The sequence below is a fragment of the Vidua chalybeata genome, chromosome Z, assembly GCF_026979565.1.
Source record: "Vidua chalybeata isolate OUT-0048 chromosome Z, bVidCha1 merged haplotype, whole genome shotgun sequence".
Taxonomy (NCBI): Eukaryota; Metazoa; Chordata; class Aves; order Passeriformes; family Viduidae; genus Vidua; species Vidua chalybeata.
In genome coordinates this window covers 14,348,179-14,367,554 of record NC_071570.1, presented here as the reverse complement: position 1 = coordinate 14,367,554, position 19,376 = coordinate 14,348,179, and positions in this window count along the sequence as shown.

Genomic DNA, 19,376 nt, shown 5'->3' with positions numbered 1-19,376 from the left:
CCATGCGAGTGCCGGGAGCGGTTGCGTCTTTCCATCGAACCGCGCCATACGTGACCAATAAACTGTTCCTGCCAAGCACGGAGTAAATGGACAAATTCCTTACCTCTTTGCCGGATCCCTAGCGCACGGTAACAGAGGCTGGCCAGCCCACACGCCCGAGACACGGAGCCGTGTCCGGGAACCCGCGGCAGCAAACCCTGGCAGCACGTGGAAGCTACGCCACAGCTGGGCTCCCAAAAGCTGCGTGCAGCCGGGGAGAGCGAAAACCCATGCCACAAGGTAGTGAGATTAAGCTATAGACAAGTTTAAAAATGAGGCTGTCACACAGCTAAGAGCTAAAATTAGAGGTTAAAAAAAAGAGGTTAAAAATTAATTCTGTCTTTGAAATCCAGTTATCATGGGCTTTATTAAATAATAAAGCTTAACTAAATGTTACAGAATGCTATACTTCTACCTGTTATGCTTTGTCATCACTTATATATGTGAAAAGATGTATTTCCCAGTTCACTTAATCATTTATATACGATATTTCTGTATTTACATGTTTGTGAAAAAACTATGTACTTAAATATAGGTGACTTGAAAGGTTATTCAGATTTTAGTGCGTACTACAAGGTGATGTACCTGCATCAGGTGAACAAAGAATCATTGATAAGTTGGGTGACATGATTATCAGGATCACCCACCATCTGGTAGCATTATGGATGCATTTGAGTGTAGCAAACCTTAATTCTTTATCAGTCAACTTATATATTAGTAAAAAAATCATAAACTGACAGCCTAATTAATTTAATTATCAACATGATGGGTTTCAATAAATTCACTGGGGACTTTATTACATATAATTGTATCTTTGAGAGTTTCCTGTGACCCACAACTCTAATGAAGCCAGAGGTTCAAAAAGCAGTCTTGCCCCAAGCAAAGATATTTGTTCTGACACTATATCCCCAAAAGGGATCTGTTGTAAGATTCTATGAATATATTCTATCAGTAATACCCTGAAAAAAATACAGTGGCTAATCTGTATTTTGTACCAAGCAATACTGACAAACAAAATGCTTTTTTTACTGCAGTTATTTTTATATGCTTTTGGGGTTTCTTCAAACACATTACCAAGGTCAATACTATTATGGCCAAACTGAAGGACGACTTGCTAAAGGCTCAGTAGCAAGCAGCAAGGCAGTAGGAAGAAAATATAAAGTTCTGGAATCACTTGGCAGTTGCAAAATGTGAAAAAAGTCAAAGTCCATTTACATTACAATATTGTTGTCCTCATGCTTCACGCACTGAAAGTAAAAAAAACAATTGTCAAAGTAGTATTTGTCAGCTATTTCTTCTCTGTTACACAATTAATATGAAAACAAACGTGACCTGTCCAAATGAATGTGACAGCTTGTATTTCCCAAAGCAAAATCAAGAGATAGATATGAAGATTTGAGGTGTACAGGCAGCTTTAGATCATAAAACTTGCAGTAACATAACTGGGACATGAAATGGAAATTGAGCTCAGCAACATTATGACAATACGCTGAATGAACTATTTTTGAAACATTTATGAAATATGTTCAGAACCAACAAGCCTTTTTAAAGGTGCTGAAAAACCTACTATTTCGATTACATTATTTATTAATTTGCTTCTCTGTTTATTTACTGAAGATCCTGGGTACAAAATAAATTTTAGTTTATGGAAACAAAGCCACTGACATGACTATTTTCTCAGCCATTTCATTAAATTTCTTTTACCTATGAAAGATATGTTTGTACAGGTGCATAATACATTCACATGTAAAATATGTAAACTTTTTTCCTGAATGAAATAGGACAGTAAGCTCCAGAATCACCTCACTGGGTCCTGACACATAGATTTTTCCCTACCACCTTTTTCATGGGTAACTTAGATCCCGTTTCTGGGAAATATTAGATTATATTAACAGGCTGAAAAGGAAATACGAAGTTTATCCATAGTGTTTGCAATATTTTGACTATTTCAATTTCCATGGATATTAGTAACCTGTCTTTCATTATAGAACAGAGATCTAATATCTTCTGTTAAAAAATACAGATAGATCAAAGGCAAATATATTTTTAAAAGTTTAAAATTACCTCTTTGCAATGAAAATCAATCTCCCCAGGGATTTCACTGTTGTTATTTTAATCTTTATAGCGATTTACACTTAAAGACATAGCACATCTAATTATGCCATTCTTGAGGTTTTTTGTTGTCTCATTCAGTTGGCTAGCACTTGTGAAAAACTGCATTCTGTTTATATCTCTATGCACTACTTTTTCTCTGGAATATGAGATAAGATGATGTGCAAGTTTAGAAATACTTGCACCATATTTTAAGGGAATAATAGCAGTTGTAGACATTTGTAACTTGCTTAGAAAATTATAACCACAATTATTTACATTCTGTACAATAAAATTAGAATAAATAATATTAGCAATGCTTATAAAACTTCTTTACCTAAGTGAAATCTCAAAATGTTTTACTAACTTATTGAAATAGAGTTACAGTTGTAAATGATGCTTAACTGAATATTTTTATCTATTCAAGAGATTAAATTATTAAATTACCTCTATGTCTGAAAAGCAAAATGAAGGAAAGTTTGTCAAGATCATTCAGAATTTCTGTATCACTGTTTTCAACTTTCAGTTTTTCCTGCAGCAGATTAACCTTGTTTTAGAATTTTCAGTTGTAGACAGTAGTGGACATTACCAATTGCAGGTCAGCATCAATACTTCCATTATTTTGAGTTCATGAAAATGTATTACTCAGACCACAACTCTCCCCACTTTTAAATATTCAGACTAATGTGTTTTTCCTATTACTTTGGATATTTTAAAATATATAGATAATTTCCTATCAGAAATGAAAAAAAAGAAAGAAAAAAAAAAAGGAAAAAAAGAAAGCAAACAGACTGTAATATTTCCCAAATATGTAGAGAACTTGTCTTGAAGTGAAAAAAGAGCAAACAGACAAGTGCAGCATACCCAGCAGACAAAGCTGCATGGCCAGGCACCTGCCATAAACAAACCTTCTTGCAGGCTTTGGAGACTCAGGGTCAGAATTGTCTTCTAGACAGAAAATTAACCCTCAGATAGAAGCTGCAAATTTTTCCAGTTATCTCTAGACAACTAAAAGTTTGGTGATATCCTCATAGTCAACAATGCTCTTTATTTATCCCCAGTAGTGAATGCTGCTTTACATTCTGAGTAGAGCTGAATAGTAACTCATACTCATCTTCCTTTGAAGTTTTCCACTGGCTATGGCCTTCCCTTGCCCTCTTTGAATCTTCCAAAGTGTGAATCTTTCTTGTCTGTTAAATTACAACAGGTTTTGCCATCTGAATGGCATTTTTTACCCTGTGGTAAAAAAAGTGTGTGACATTTTTTCTGTTTTGACTATTAAGATTGTAAGTCTTTTTAGCCTCTAATTATATATTCATATGGTACTTGGAATGAGCCCAGAACTGACTAACATCTGCAACAACCATGTAATACAAGCAAATTAAAGCTAAAAACTATAAATATAGTATAAGAAGCATATTTGCCCATAAATTAAACTGCTACATGGCAGTAACAATGAAGGCCATAGGCTCCAAAGAGTATCATCATATTCAAATAAAAGTAGCTAAACAGCTATTTTGTTTCTACATTGCAGCGTTTATCTGCTATGGCCTTAAGCAGTTGAGAAACCCCGGCTAGCGCTGCTTTTGCAAGACTGTAGCTGCCACGTTTACGGGCACTCCAGGGCTAAGGCGTTTGCCTCCCTGCAAGTGCTGAGCTCTCCAGTGTGGGTACGCAGCTTTGGTAGCTTCATGCTGAGAGGAAGCAAAGGGACAAGAGAGGCACACTTTGCTTGCGGGCCTGAGAGCTTTTATTCCACATGTGGTCACAGCGATGGGCAGAGAGACCACTCCCGGCACAGTGCAAGGCAAAAATGGCAATGGGCCAAAGAAAGCATTAGGTTAAGTAGGGGGTGGAAACCTGTCTCGCCCTATGAGGACAGATGACAGGGGAGTGACGTGGATCACAGGAACCTATGGCAACATAACAGAGGTAGGTACAGTGTTCTGGGACAAATAGGAATGCAAAGGTGGGATGATTGACAGAGAACTTTCCATGAAGAGGCAGGGAGTGACTACAAGATTGACATGTAAGAGCTCCCGTGGTAGACAACTTGGAGCAAACCACTGTGAGGGAAAATAGGGGTACAGAGAACCAACTAACTAACATTAATAAAATCCCTAACTAAACCAACCCAACATACAATATCACCTCTCATGCCAATCCTATTTAGAGGACCATAGCAGACTTCCTTGTTGCATTATCTGAAGTGTAAAACTGCCTTCCATCTTCAAACTTCCCTGAACAGCCTTTTAGAAAGTGCTGGTGTAGTGCCTCAGATAATATGGGACCTTAGTGAATATTAAGAATGTTGCTAAAATTCTGAAAAGTTTTTGGCAAAGAAGCTTTATAACAGAAGGGTTTACCTTTAATAAAAATACAGTTTGAATATTTTTGAATATTTATCCTTTTAATTTGACTTGAAATTTCTTCCTAAACATTTTTATTTTGAGTCTTTAGCTACCAAATAAATAACAAAGTTAAAACAGCCATGCTGTGTTCAGTTGTATATATGCAAGACATCTCCCTGTGTGACTCAGACTTGCATATGTATAGAAAAGCGATATGCAGATTTGCTGCACTTAGACTTTAAAAGTTTTGTGTTAGCTGTCTGAAGTGTATTTTGATAGTTTAATACAATGTTATTTTTAAAAAATATTAATGCACAGCATACCTTAACTAGAGTTAAATGAATTCATCATGTTCAGTAATAGTGAAGTGTGTATATCAAACCTTTTTGGTAAGTAAGTAATAAATTTTAACACTTTTGACAATATACATCATGACAGAGCCTTTAAGTATTAATACAAAGTGGTGCATTATATATCACTTAACTGGAAGATTTCATAATTATCTTATGCTTCATTAGACATCTCTGAGATAAGCATAAATAAATAATAAGCATAAATAAGCATATTTATGCTTATCTGAGATAAGCATAAATATTTTAAATACTAGATATACATATATATATATATATATATTTCATAATTATCTTATGCTTCATTAGACATCTCTGAGGTAAGCATAAATATTTTAAATACTAGATATATATATATATATATATATATATATATATATATATATATGCATATATTTAAGTGTGATCATGTGTATGTGTATTGTGTCTAAATAACAGATACACTTATTCACCTTCTCCCAAGCCTACCCAAGGCTGATCAAGTCCAATTCAGTTTCTAATATTCTGACTACAGTTTCTTCATCTTCTCTACTTTTCTTTAAAAAGACAATTAAAAGATATCCCACTCAATATAAAATGTTCTCTTGCTCTTTTCACAGATCATCAGGCATCAAGCAACTTCTTATCTTCTCCATCTAAATGAATCATTAAACACTTCAAATAATTCCTGCTTAAAGTACCATACACCATATACCCTTCATGGTATGTGCTTCAAGGCTGTTTGCAGATTGTATTTAAGGAAGTTATACTGATATTAACTTTTTGAAATTTTTTTCCTTTTTCTTTAATGTACAGGGAAGTATTTTTGATTGGGAATTCTATAATTTTTTATTTTTGATTTGTAATTCAAGAATACATCTATCCTAAACTCATTAAATACTGCATACAAATAGAAATGTCTTCAAAACACACATTGTAATTATTTATAACATAATAGACTTTTTTGGTCAATCTTTTTACAGCAAATGGAAGCTCACACTACTATTTTTACCAGAAGCAGCAATCTAAAGACCTCCTGTGTAAATAATATTTAGAGCTTCAGTTATATTTTTACACAAATTATTCCCAACAATTTCTTTAGAAAATACTAGTACTTATACTACTACTACTAAAGCAAAACAAAAAAAAACAAACAAAAAAAACCAAAAAACCAAACAAACAAACAAACAAAAACAAACAGAAAACCCCCCACCTGTAAGAATTCTTTGAAATTCACAGAGTCCTGTAGGAATCTGTGTCTGCCTGAAAAATAATCATTTGAATTGTATACACATATTCAGATACATGTTGTGCCCTTTTGGTATATAACGGACAACAGATCAAGTCCCTTCTATTTATTTAGTTATCCACTAATAATATATGAACAACAGGACGCTAGAATGCTTTTTTCTTCCCCCCACCTTTTTTTTTTTTCTTTAACTTAGACTGGTTCAATATGACAATAAAAGATGGGAAAAGTCCTAAAATCTTCCATTTAAAAAGTAATTCAGCAAGCTGCTTTTGCTGTATATCCTGCCTTCTCCTTGTAGACTCACTAATGCACTGCAACAAGAACTATCTGCCATATTTCCAGAACAGTGCAATGCAGCCACTACACCTGAGAAAAAATTGGACTCCTAAGGTCAATGGCAAGGGCCTTTCTCCAAGTGTAGTGGCACAGAGTGGATGCTGCTTTCAGAGGGGCAGATACACTCCTGCTGCAGAGTCATTTCTCTGTCATGGACAGGAATGTGCCTGGGCAGCTGTCTAATCTGCATTTATTTGCAGGGATTTTTTATGTTGAGTGGAATTTACTGCAGATTTTGCCACTTTCAGTATGAAAAAATCTTCTTTAGTATTGTTTATTATTCCAAAAAATAACATGTTTAGAAACATAATTTCCATTGGAACTGTTCCACTGACTGCTGGGTGTTCTTAGCTGTGTTGTCTAACATTCTCTGTGAGTTTAGAACATTCCACTACATCAGTAGCCCTCTTAATATATTTTCAAGCTTGTATTTGTGACTTCACAGGCTGGATCCTCACAAAATTGCATAATTCCCAAAGGAAAGACTGCAGAAATAAATCTATATTGTGCACACACAGTTTAGTCCAAACTACTACAGAAACTCATCATAAAGGGTTATGACAAAATGACTGGTTTGTAATCCTTATTCCATAAAAATACTGTAATTTTTGTCTTTCAAAAATATATGCCACATATATGATAGCTGAGAAAGAAGTAACCAGGTTTTGGTGAGGAGCTCTGCCTTTTTTTGCTGTCCATATAGTTCCTCTAGGGACAAAGAGCTAAAATTACCACTCTGCTCAAAATGGTTCTGGCTGAGATGGGAAAGAAATTCCTGTGTACAGAAAAAAAATGCCAAAATCATGAAATGAGTATGAAAATGAATGTACCAGAAAGCCACCATTACCCCAGTAAGGATACTGGGGTAAGTAAGGATACAGCTGTAAGTACTTACAAGCTGTAAGTACTATTCTACTACCATTTGGAGAGAAGATAGATCCTACACAGCAATGACACCAGTTTTAGAGAAGTCTGCATTTTATTTCTTTGAGGTGTATGTAGCATTTCAAGATAGTTTTGGTCTCTTCTAGAGGAGGGTTTGGCACGAGTAATTCCCCTTACAAAGTGGTAAAAAAATACTTAAGATAACTGCAGCTATCCCTCCCACGTCACAAAAGTGAAGTTATGGCCTTTAGCCTTGCTTTTAATCACAACTAAACTACATTCAGAAGCAGCTTGATAAGGAAATACTTTTAGGAGTCAGAAACTACATCTGCATTTTCAGAAAGACATGGTTATTTTAGAGACATATTGTTGCAAGTGACAAGCTGCTGTGTCACTTAGGGAAGTTCTTTAATATCTGTTTCTGTAATATCCACAGGGCTGCAACTGTGCTCAAAGGCTTAAATGGAAGAAAGAGCAGATTCAGCTCCAGAGATGTTTCTTAGTTCCCACTAGCTTCAGATGAGCTTTGTTTGCCTCACCAAGCAGAGCTGTTGCCTTTGAATCATAAAAGTCCCAATTCAGCTTCCAGCTATTACACCATACAAAACACATTCACACAAAATCCAAGCACCATATGATGGAACTTTGCTAATTAGAGAAATTTGCTTGGTTTCCAAAGGACAGACACAGTAAAAGTGAGAGAAAGGAGTCTGGACATTGTAGCAGTAAAGAAAAAACTTTGATTTTAAAGGAAGCATCTAGACATAGGACAAACATACATTTTTATCCTAAAAATCTTAGAATATTTTTGAAGATCATCCCTGGACTGAGGAAGTATAAATCTATCTCAATTTTAAACTTAAATAAATTCAGTAAATTTTAATCAAAAGACTACTATATCTTGGGCTCCACTATGATGAAGAATATTTTTTGCACAGTCTGCAAAAACATTTTAGGTAATAAGTTTAAAAATGTTTTCTTTGCCCTCCTCTTACAATTAAAATCATTAGTTATCTAGACAAAACACAGTAATTAGGGTTTTGCAGATTGAAATATTTACCTTACTTTCAACTGATGAATTCTAACTTTTTCCATTTTTTTTTCTAGTTCTCTTATTTTTGTGAAAGTTTACCTAGGATTTGGAGAAGGCTGAAGCACTCAAGGATTTTTTTTGCATTGCTCTTTACCAGGAAGTTCTCCAGCCACACTGCCCAAGTTGCGGATAGCAAGTAGCAAAGAGTAGAGCTGCCTTCTAAAGGAGAAAATCAGGTTCAAGACCATCTAAGAATCTTGAAGGTGCTCAGTCCATGGACCTGATAAGATACATCCTCAGGTCCTGAAGGAACTGGCTGAGGAAGTGGCTAAGCCATCATACTGAAGTTGTGGCAATTCAATGAAATTCCCACTTTAAAAAAGAGAGGGGAAAGGGAAACTGGGAAATTGTAATGCCCATTTTCAAAACAGACGATAAGGAAAATCTGTAGAACTACAGGCTGGTCATTCTTACCCTGGTGCCTGGCAAGATCATGGAGAATATTCTCTTGGAAACTATGACACTTTGAAAATCAGAAGGTGATTGATGACAGCCAAGTTGACTTCACTAAGGGCAAATCCTGCCTGAGAAATTGGTGACCATCTCTGACAGGGTTGCAGTAATGGATGAGGGAAGAGCAACTGCAGTCAGACACCTGAACTTGTGCAAAACATTTGACAATATCCCTGCATGAAAATCAAGTGCAAGGTGCTGTATCTGAGTCAGGGCAAGCTGTGGTCTTGATGGGTGGACAGTGGATTGAGAACAGCCCTGAGGGAAAGGACTTGGGTGTTCTGGTAGATGAAAATCTTGGCATCAGCCAGCAATGTGCACTTGCAGCCCAGAAAGCCAATTGTACCCTGGGCTGCATCCAAAGTAGTGTGGCCAACAGGATGAGGGAGGGGATTCTGCCCCTCTGCTCTGCTTTGCTGAGACCCCACCTGCAGGGCTGCATCCAGTTCTGGGGTACCCAGCACAGGAAGAACGTGGACCTGTTGGACAGAGGAGACCTCCAAAAAGATCAAAGGGCTGGAACAATTCTCCTTTGAGAACAGAATGATAGAGTGAAATTGTACAGTCAGGGGAACATCATACCAAAGCCTTCCAGTACCTGAAGGGGGCCTATAGGAAAGTTGGAGAAGGACTTCTGACAAGGCCATGTTGTGATAGAACAAGGGGTAATGATCTTAAATTGAAACAGTGTAGTTTTAGGTTAGATATTAGGAAGAAATTCTGTGAAGATGGATAGATACTAGAACGGGTTGCTCAGGGGAGTTGTAGATGCTCCTGAAGATGTTCAAGACCAGGTTGGATGGAGCTCTGAGCAAACTGGGCTAATGGAAGGTGTCCTGCCTGTGGTAGGGGGATGGGAAATAGATGATTTTTGAGGTGACTTCCAAGGCAAACCATTCTATAAATATATGGTTTTATGAAAGGTAAGCACCATAAACCTACAGCCAAGACTGACTTGCTGGAAAGACAACATAACTCAAAAAGGAAACTTTGTAGGGAGGAAAAGCTTTCAGCACACTCGTCTTAAACACAGGTCTTGAGAAGGTTTTGTGGTTGTCTTTATGTAAGCTGGGACTGAGGAAAAGTATTTGAATAGCACTCAGTCAAAAAACAGAACATTATAAAGAGCTCTGTTCTATTTCTTGCCCTTGAGCTCTTGGGTCTTACTGCATTCATCAAATATTTTCCCTTTGCAAAAAGATGGCACATTGTACATGAACCCAGCTTCCAGTAACTTTATAATATCTACCACTGATTTCATTGATGTACAGCTCTATCGTCACTCACAAATGTGTTTCATTAACCCTGCTTGTTGAGGGGGAAGATTCAAGACAGGAAAATGGAAATGAAGGAGAAGATGGAGAGGAGGAGAGTTAAATAATAAGAAAAAAGGTGTATCTATGTGCTTAGGGGAGCTCCACGATGTGTTTTCAAACTAGCAAATGAACAATTAATATTTAAAAAAGAAGTAAAACCCAGGTCAGCAGAAAATGCATTTTGGAAGTAATGGTAAAGACAATTTTATCAATGCTTTCATTCTGTTCACTCTTTTTTATGGACTTTTACAGCAGGATACCTTTAGTTACCCCACAGGCACATAATTTCAAAAACCTTAAAAAAACCTTAAAAAATAAAATTTCAAAAGCCAATGAATATCCTATGATTTATCATTATCATTATCAGTATTCATTAAGACCTAAACAATAATAATGAGACCCATCCAAATCCATGAAGCTTAGAATTGCTGCTGTGAGACAGAAAAATGCCATAGAGGCTTTGTCAGAGCAGCAGAAGCATTTATTATTACTGCAAACATGTTCAGGAGGAGAAAAAGTTACCGTTGTCATAATTGGAGTACATTGCATCCATCTCATTCCCTTCTATTTAGAAGGGTGGGGAGTAAAAATACACATACTTTCACCTACTTCCCTATCTACAAACAGTCATATTATGAGAAACTGAGCCTGGTCCATCATGCCATACTCTGAGATGTGGCAGCATGATCAATGCTATCCAGTATGATCCAGCCAGCAGAAAGATATAAACCACCTGGGACCACTGGAAACTAGAGAAGTTTAGAGAAAATCAACCATTAAAGAAACCTTCACTGTCAGAACAGAAAAAAACAAAGGAAATACAAGGTGCTTTAAAAAATCTGTGTTGCCAGTGTTCAAGAGAAGTGGAAATGGCAATGAACTAATTTCTCCATCATGTGGGAAAAGCCCAGTGCAAAGCCATTTTTCATTAATCATGTAACTAAAATCAGAATCTGTGAATAAGGTCATAGACCACTCCTATATCTACTCCTGAAAAATCAATGTAACATAAAAAAACAAAACAAAACAAAACAAAGAAACCCAAAAAACAAATAACAAACACCCACCCCAAACAAACAATGACAACCAAAAAAACCAAACCAAAACAAAACAAAAACCACAAAACCCCTCCAGGAAACCTTCAAGGCATAGTTTATCAATTATTAAATAACAAAGCCTAGATTTAACGCTAACATGAATTAGACATTCTGTTAAATCATGGCAACTGCTAATAGAAAAGGAGATGGTGTCTTCCCTGCCAAGTCTATTTCCTTCATATTCCTTCACAAACCCCAATGGTCTCCTGGAGCTCAGCAAGGCTTGGTCACACAAGTGTAAAGAAAATCACATATTGAAGTGGCACTTCCTCCTGAATATGGCTCTTCTACAAGACTTTACATGCTTTTTTCAACCCAACCAATCTCTTGTTGACCACCCTGACATATATATAACATCTAAATTGTATTCAGTCCATTGAATACCTGCTATGACACAGGTCCTAAGGCTTTATCCACACCTGCTCATCCCTACAGCTCCCATTCATACTTGCAGCAGGTTGGTCCTACTAGCAGCCAACTGCTTGCTCACAGTTTGACCTCAACAGACAGGAGTGAGAAACCTCACAGATCAAAGTAAAGATAGATTTCTTACCAGGTCTCAAATGAAGGGCAAGTTAATTTATTACCAATAAATGCACATATATTTAATTATTTATTTTTGGATGCTGTTAAGAAGAAACAAAGCAAAACCAGAACAAAAAAAAACACTAATAAGCAAAGCCACTACACAAACAAAACAGCTGCCCCAAATAATAAAATACTTTGGAAAAACACTTCTTCACTTCACCAGGTTCAGTTTCATTCCTTCACTCCATGTGTCTCTCCTATCTCCCAATGCTCCATGCTGTGATGCAGGTTACACTCGGTCCTTTAAACAGGAAAGCAAGAGTGGTAGCAGAGGTCTGCCATGGTCAGTACACAGCATTTTCTCTTTACTACCTCTTCTTCATCACACCTTTCATCTGCTCCAGTATAGTTCCCTGACAGGCTGCAGAGTTTTTTTGTCTGCCATGGCATCTTATCTTCCTGTTCTGGCCTAAATCTTTCTGCACTTTCTCACCCCTTTGCCAACCTGCTTTTCTGTGACATGATATTTTTCATTCTTTTCAAAATATGTTTCAACTGAGATGCCATCAGCTTTACTGGTATACTTGGCTGTGTACTGCAGTGAGTCCATTGTGAAACCAGCAGATTCCATGTCCAGTACAAGACAGCTGTTGGCTTCTTCCAGTGGAGACTACAACCACCCACCATGCCCAAAACCTGCTCATCTACACCAAATAAATGCTAACAACTTCCGGTCGTCTTGATCTTTTGGAAAGTGGGGTCTTCCTCAATCTCTTCTGTTGATGTGTGGGTCCAAGAAGGGCACCACAGCTGACAGCATGTTTAAAAGGAATATTTGATTCCTTCTCAGAAATATTTCAGGTTTTGATTTATAGGCTGTTTTTCGTTTGTTGTGAAGTTTTAGTAATCTTCTGTGTTAATTTAAAATGAGACTTTTATTGCTGTATGATTTTTTTTTTTTGCAGATGTACTGTTGATTTTGTGCATTAGTAATCCTGAATGTAAATTTGCATATTTCTCAAATAAGTTTTTTTTAAAAATGTGACTCTTTATCCTTTCTTTTGATAACATAAAGCATAAATTGAAAGAGAAGATTGTGACCATTTTTTGTTGGTACATCAGAAGGCTAGAATTCCAAAGTAAATATTTCTTTTCAGCCTTTCAGTCTCTACAGATTTAGTACCATTTCTCTGCCGTATATTTAATTTTTCTGTTAATGCTAATTTATTCCACTGTTCATGTTAACTTATTTCACTGAGTAAGATAAAGTCAAGTTATTGAATGCTCAGTAGACACACAGGCACAGTAGCATGTGCTATCCTAGCAACAAGATGAGAAGATCGCAACTTCCTGTTCTGGTTGAAGATTACCGAGCTCTTGCATGATGATGAATAAGAGATCAAAGTCTCATACATAATTTCATATTGTAGGCATCTCTTAAAGATTGTATATTTTCTAACTACTGAACTTCTAAAACACAATTAGTTGAGTTTTTCACTTGCACTTGGAAACAAACTACTTTTTCCACTGTTCAAAAATTCTATTAGTATAAATCATACAAGAACTTACAAGTCTGGATAGATGGAAAAACAACAAATCAGATTACCTAACTCCAGTTAGTTTATTCTGCTCATTCAGCTCCTCAGTCCCTGGGGACACATTACCCTGATGCACTATTTCTGCAGCAGTTCCTCATTTGGTACAGAGACTGCTACAAAACTACTGTTTTCATTTTGAATTTTTGATTGGAATGTGTTTTAAAACTTTCTTCTATCATCAGATTAATTCTTAAGACAATGACTTGCATCAAGTACCTTATTCCATTGCCAGGCAGGTGAATGATCCAGCTCCAAGTTCTTAAGAAGAAATTTGAATTTTATGTTATGTAAGTAGCAATACCTCTGTGTCCTGACAGTTTACCTACAACATCTCCATCTAAAAAAATCCCCCACTTTCCTCAGGCTGCCTTTGCTTTGTTCTACTAATAAATAAAGATAGAAGAAAATGTTCATCAACCCCCTTTAGAAGTTAATTATATTCATAGCATTGGGTGCAGGGTTCAGTTTCATGATGAAAACCAGGTACTTTGCATTGTCTCTGATAGTGTGCATCAAAGCAAACAGCTTGATTGGCATGTTATCTGCCTCCCACATTTTAAGATTACTAGTATTTTGCTTCAGGACATTTATGTTTAAAAAGCTCAGCAAAGCAAGATCAGATAAGAAGGCACACAAAGATTAACTCTGAAGTTCTCATTAAAACCAAATACTGTAATCATAGAAATGAGAAAAATATTTCTCTTCCTTACACATTTAGCTGTTCTTATCTACAATATTGCTATAAAGACATGTTGTATCTAGAAAAAAATAGTTTGAAAACAATTCTTCTGACAGATCTAGGTTGCAATACAAATAATGTGGACATCATATCTGTCATAAGTCAACATTTCTTCACTGGTACATGGATTTTCAGCATTAATTTGAAACAAATTACTGGGGGGAAGCATGGTGATAAGAAGCACTTGTCAGTTATAGGGTGAAATGTCTTTAGTTGTGCTGTAGGTCTCCTCACCTCGAGCTGCTTTTTCTGCTATTTAGTCTACTGTTTATTCAGAAGACCTTTTAATTGTATATTTTAAAACAAATTTACATAATTATTTCCTAGCACAACATCAAAATTGTGTCTCTATACAACATTTCTTTTTCCTAGTGCTCTAGATAATTCAGTGACCATAAGTGACTTGACCAGGATACTAGAGGATTTTAATAGGGGGGGAAAAAAGCTGAATCCAAAATATTCAGTTTTAGAGTCACTATCCAATCCTTCCTTGCCTTTATTGTGTTCTTCAGTTATATCAGTCTTTGTATGCAATAAATAACTAAATGTTTTAGTTTGCTTTGACCTATCAGTCATTTCAATAATTTATGCAAAACTTGGAGTGCCTTGGAAGGGTTACAGAGTATGGGAGGACCTAATGGTTTTCACTCTTCTTCCTGAAGTAACATATGGGAGGCCTTGCAATCATGGTAGGCAGAGGCAGGTAGGCTTGTTTCCTTTTTTTTTTTTTTTTTTTTTTTTTTTTTTTTTTTTTTATGATAACTACAGCTGGGAGCCTTCCTGTAGAAAAATTTCAGCATCCTACCTAGAGCTGCTGTCTGAATCACAGAATCATTAAAGCTGGAGAAGACCTCTGAGGTCATTGAGTCCAACCATTACCCCAGTACTTCCATGCCCACCACGAAACTATGTCCCTAAGTACCATGTTGGTACATCTTCTAAATACCTCCAGGGCTGGTGATTTAACAACCTACCTGAGCAGCTTGTTCAGTGCTTGAAAACCTTTACAGTGAAGAAATTGTTTCTAATATCCCATCTAAAACTCCCCTGGGGCATCTAGAGTTTCCTCTTGTCCTATTGTTTGTTACTTAGAGTAGGAACTGACACCCGCCTCACTACAGCATCCTTTCAGGCAGTTTTATAGAGTAGTACAGTCTTCCCTCAGCCTCCTTTTCTCCAGGCTAAACAATCTCAGCTCCCTCATTCTCTCTTCATAAGATTTGTGTTACAAACCCCTCACCAGCTCCATTGCCCTTCTCTGGACATCCTCCAGCATCTCAATGACTTTCTTGTAGCGAGGGGCCCAGAACTAAACATAGAATTCAAGGTGCAGCTTCTCCAGTGCTGAGTACGGGGGGACAATCCCTTCCCTGGTGGCCACACTATTTCTGATACAGCCCTGCATGCCATTTGCATGTTTTCACACATTACTATTCTACTAATAGTACCATTTGCGATATGCTTACTATTAGAAAAATATTTTTAAAAAATCATTTTCAACAAGATATTTGCTTTGATTTTTCATGTTAAAAATTTTCCATTTGTGAATGTTACATTTCAATTGCCTCCTGAAACAATACAACAAAAGTCTCTGATTCCATTATTAAAAGCTTGCAAATGCAATGAGATAATTAGCTTAGCCCTTTTTTTTTGTTTTTTAACTGGGGGGAACTGGGGAGGAAATCTGCGCAGATTTATTTACCTAGATTTATTACAAGCAATATATTTGAATTCTGGCAAGGTGCCATTATTAGAGGTGACCTTGGGTAAAATAGCCAAGGTTTACTTTTCAGCTTTTCCCTGAGGCTTACTTGTAGGTTGTTTCAAGTGAGAACTAAGGTGAGATGTATCTGATGTGGCAGAAGATTGATAATGCTGTATGTCCCCATGTATTCTAGTTGCTGGAAGCAGGTGCTGAGTACACCTTGCTTACACAAGTAGTAGGTCAATCTTTCAAAGGGGCATATTTGCATTGTAAATTTATGACTAGGACTTTTGGATCTACAGTCAGCCTGCAGGGCGCTGTTAATTCCTGTCAGAAGCTAGAAAGGATGACAGAATCAGAGAATTGTTAAGGTTGGAAAAGACATCTAAGGTCATGGAGTCCAGCTGTTAGCCTTGTCATGTTCACCACTAAACCCGTGTCCCCAAGTGCCACAACTACAGTGTTTTTGAACACTTCCAGGGAATTGATTCCACCACTTCTCTAGGTAGCCTGATCCAAAGCTTGGCCACCCTCACAGCGAACTTCATCTGGTAGAACTTAGAATTCCAGAGTCAGAGAGGGGCCTGTGTTGGAAGCGACCTTGAAGATCATCTAGTTCCAAACCCCCTGTTGTGGACAGGGAACCTTTCACTAGAACAGATTGCTCACAGCTCATCGAACTTGGCCTTGAACACTGTCAGGACTGGGACATCCACAATTTTTCTGTGCAATCTCTTTCAGTTACTTACCACCTCATGCTAAAGAATTTCTCCTCATATCTAAACTAAACCTACTCTCTTTACTTTGCCCTTTCATTCTGTCACTACATGCTCTTGTCAATAGCCTGTCTTCATCTTTCTTCCCTCAGTTATTAGAAGACCTCTGGAAGAGAAGTCAATATGACTCCACCACCTTTCTAAGCAACTTATTCTAATGCGTAATGACTCTTTCAGTGAAATTTTTCTTCCTAATTTGAACTTTGCCTGGTGCAAATTAAGGACATTTCCTCTAATACTTTTGCTTGAGACGTGGTAGAACAGACTGACCCGCACATCACTGCAACCTCCTTTCAGGTAATTGTAGAGGGCAATGAGTTCTCCCAAATTCCCTCAGCTGCTCCTGTTAAGATTTATCCTCTAGATCCTTCATCATCACCATTGTCCTTCTCTGGACATGCTGCAGCACCTCAATATCTTTCTTTTAGTGAAGGGCCCAAAAGTGAACACAGGATTCAAGGTGGGGCCTCACTAGTGCCGAGTACAGGGGGACGATCACTGCCCTGGTCCTGCTGGCCACACTATTGCTGATACAGGCCAGGATGCCATTGGCCTTTGGGCCACCTGAGCATGTGCTGTCTCATGTGTAGCTACTGTTGACCAGTACTCCCTAGGTACCTTTCTGCTGAGCATCTCTTAACACACTTCCCCTGGCTTGTAATGCTGCATGGGGTTGGCATAACCCAAAGACAGGACCTGTCACTTTCCCTTATGCAGTTTTCCTCAATCCATCAATCCAGCCTGTCCAGATCCCTTTGCAGAGCCTTCCTGCCCTCCAGCAGATCAACATTCCCTCCCATTTTGGTGTCTTCTGTAGACTTACTGAGGGTTAATTTAATCCCCTAGTCAAAATCACCATTAAAGATGTTAAATAGTGTTGTAATGTGTTTTTATATTTCTGTAACAGTTCTGTAATGGTTTGCCCCTTCACCCCCATTTTCTCCCAATGGTTATACCCTGAGCTTTTTTCCACTTTTCCCTCAATGCCAATCTCCCTGAAAATGCTCAGTCATTCCCCTGTCCCCTCCCTGGTACCCTGTCCATCACTCAGCTCCCCATCCCACTCTCCCAGAATCTTCCACCTTGGGCATCAAGTGAGTGGACGAGGGCCAGGGGTCCCTCCCTTGAACTTCCCCCACTGGTTTCTGTGTCTGTCTGTCCTGCTGTCCACTCCCCCAAATCCCCCCATTGGTTGGTGGGCGTCCCTTCCCCTTTGTTACTGCCCCAGTATTTGAGCTGTTGCAAGAGCCTCAGGGGCACTTTTGGCTGTTGGATACATTGGCATTCAGAGCTCCTCAGAGCTCGGATTAAACCTGAGACTTTTTCCCCAGCCTTGAGTCGATTCCCTCATTGCCTCCTCGGACTTCGCCTCTCCTCCATACAAGACAGACAGCATAATGCTCTAAGCCACTCCCCAATTCTCCTCGAGACACAGGGGAGTGTCCCCCGCAGCTGACCGTGCCTCTGACTGGCAGGTGAAGCCAGGGAGCTTCAGGGTGAGCACAGCTGCAAAATCGGACTGGCCCCAACACAGAGCTATGGTGAGCCCCACTAGAGACTGGCCACCAACCAGATGTAACTCGGTTCAGCAGTCTCTGGGCCTAGCTCCAATTTTAAACCCAGTGAAGAGTACCCTCCTCCAAGCCTTGACCATCTAATTTCTCCAGTAACGTGTTGTGGGAAAAAGTGTCAAAACCACTTAAGTCAAGTCTAGATAGGCAACATCCATGCCCTAATCATATAAGGAGATCAGGCTGTTCAAACATTACCTGCCTTTCACAAACCCCTGCTGGCTGGGCTCAGTCCCTTGGTTGTTAGGCACATGCTGCATGATGGCACTCAGGATGATCTGATCTATGACCTTCCCTTGCACCAAGGTCAGACTGGCAGGCTTGTAGTTCCCTGGAGCATCTTTCTGACCCTTCTTGAGGCAGATGTTACTCTTCATAATTTTCAGTCAAGTGGAAATTCTCCAGTTAATTAGGACAGCTTTTAAATGACTGAAAGTGGCTAGGTAAACCGTTTTGCCAGTTTACTCTTAATCACACATGACTCTCATGTGTGACACATCTGGGCCCTAAGACTTGAGGGTGTCTAATTGGCATAGGTCTAATTGTCACTAACCATTTCCTCATGGATTATAAGGACTTCATTCAGCTCTCCATCAATAACTTCCAGCTCTGGAAGGTGGGTAGCCTGAGGACAGCTGGTTCTGGTTTTAAGTACTGAGGGAAAGAAGGCATAAAGTACCCCAGCTATTTCCTCATGGCATAACAAAATTCTACCCACTGCATCCAGCAATGAATGGAGAATCTCCTTAACTGTCCTTTTGTTGCCAATGTATTTATAGAAACTTTTTTATTGTCCTTAACCAGAGTTGCTAAATTAAGATCCAGTTTGGCTTTGGTACTTCTAATTTTCTCCCTACCTTGTAACATCTTGTAGTCCCCACAAGTTATCTGCCTCTCCTTCCAGAGGTGATATACCCTTTTTTTACCCAGAGTTCCAACCTAGGCTTGTTTTTTAAACAGAAGCTGGTCCTTTTCCCTGGTGGTTTGTCTGATTGGAAAACAGGGACAGCCTGCTCTTGGATCTTTAAGATTTCCTCTTGAAGCAGATCCAACCTTCCTGAAGTCCCTTGCCCTTCAGGACTCTGTTACCCTGTTACTCAGTCACCTAAACAGGCCGAAGTTTTGTCACATTTCTTGAAGACCTTGCCTTATACACAAATGTGTACATTATCTACAAATATGTATATGTAGAACTAAGAGACCCTTTTCAGAGTATA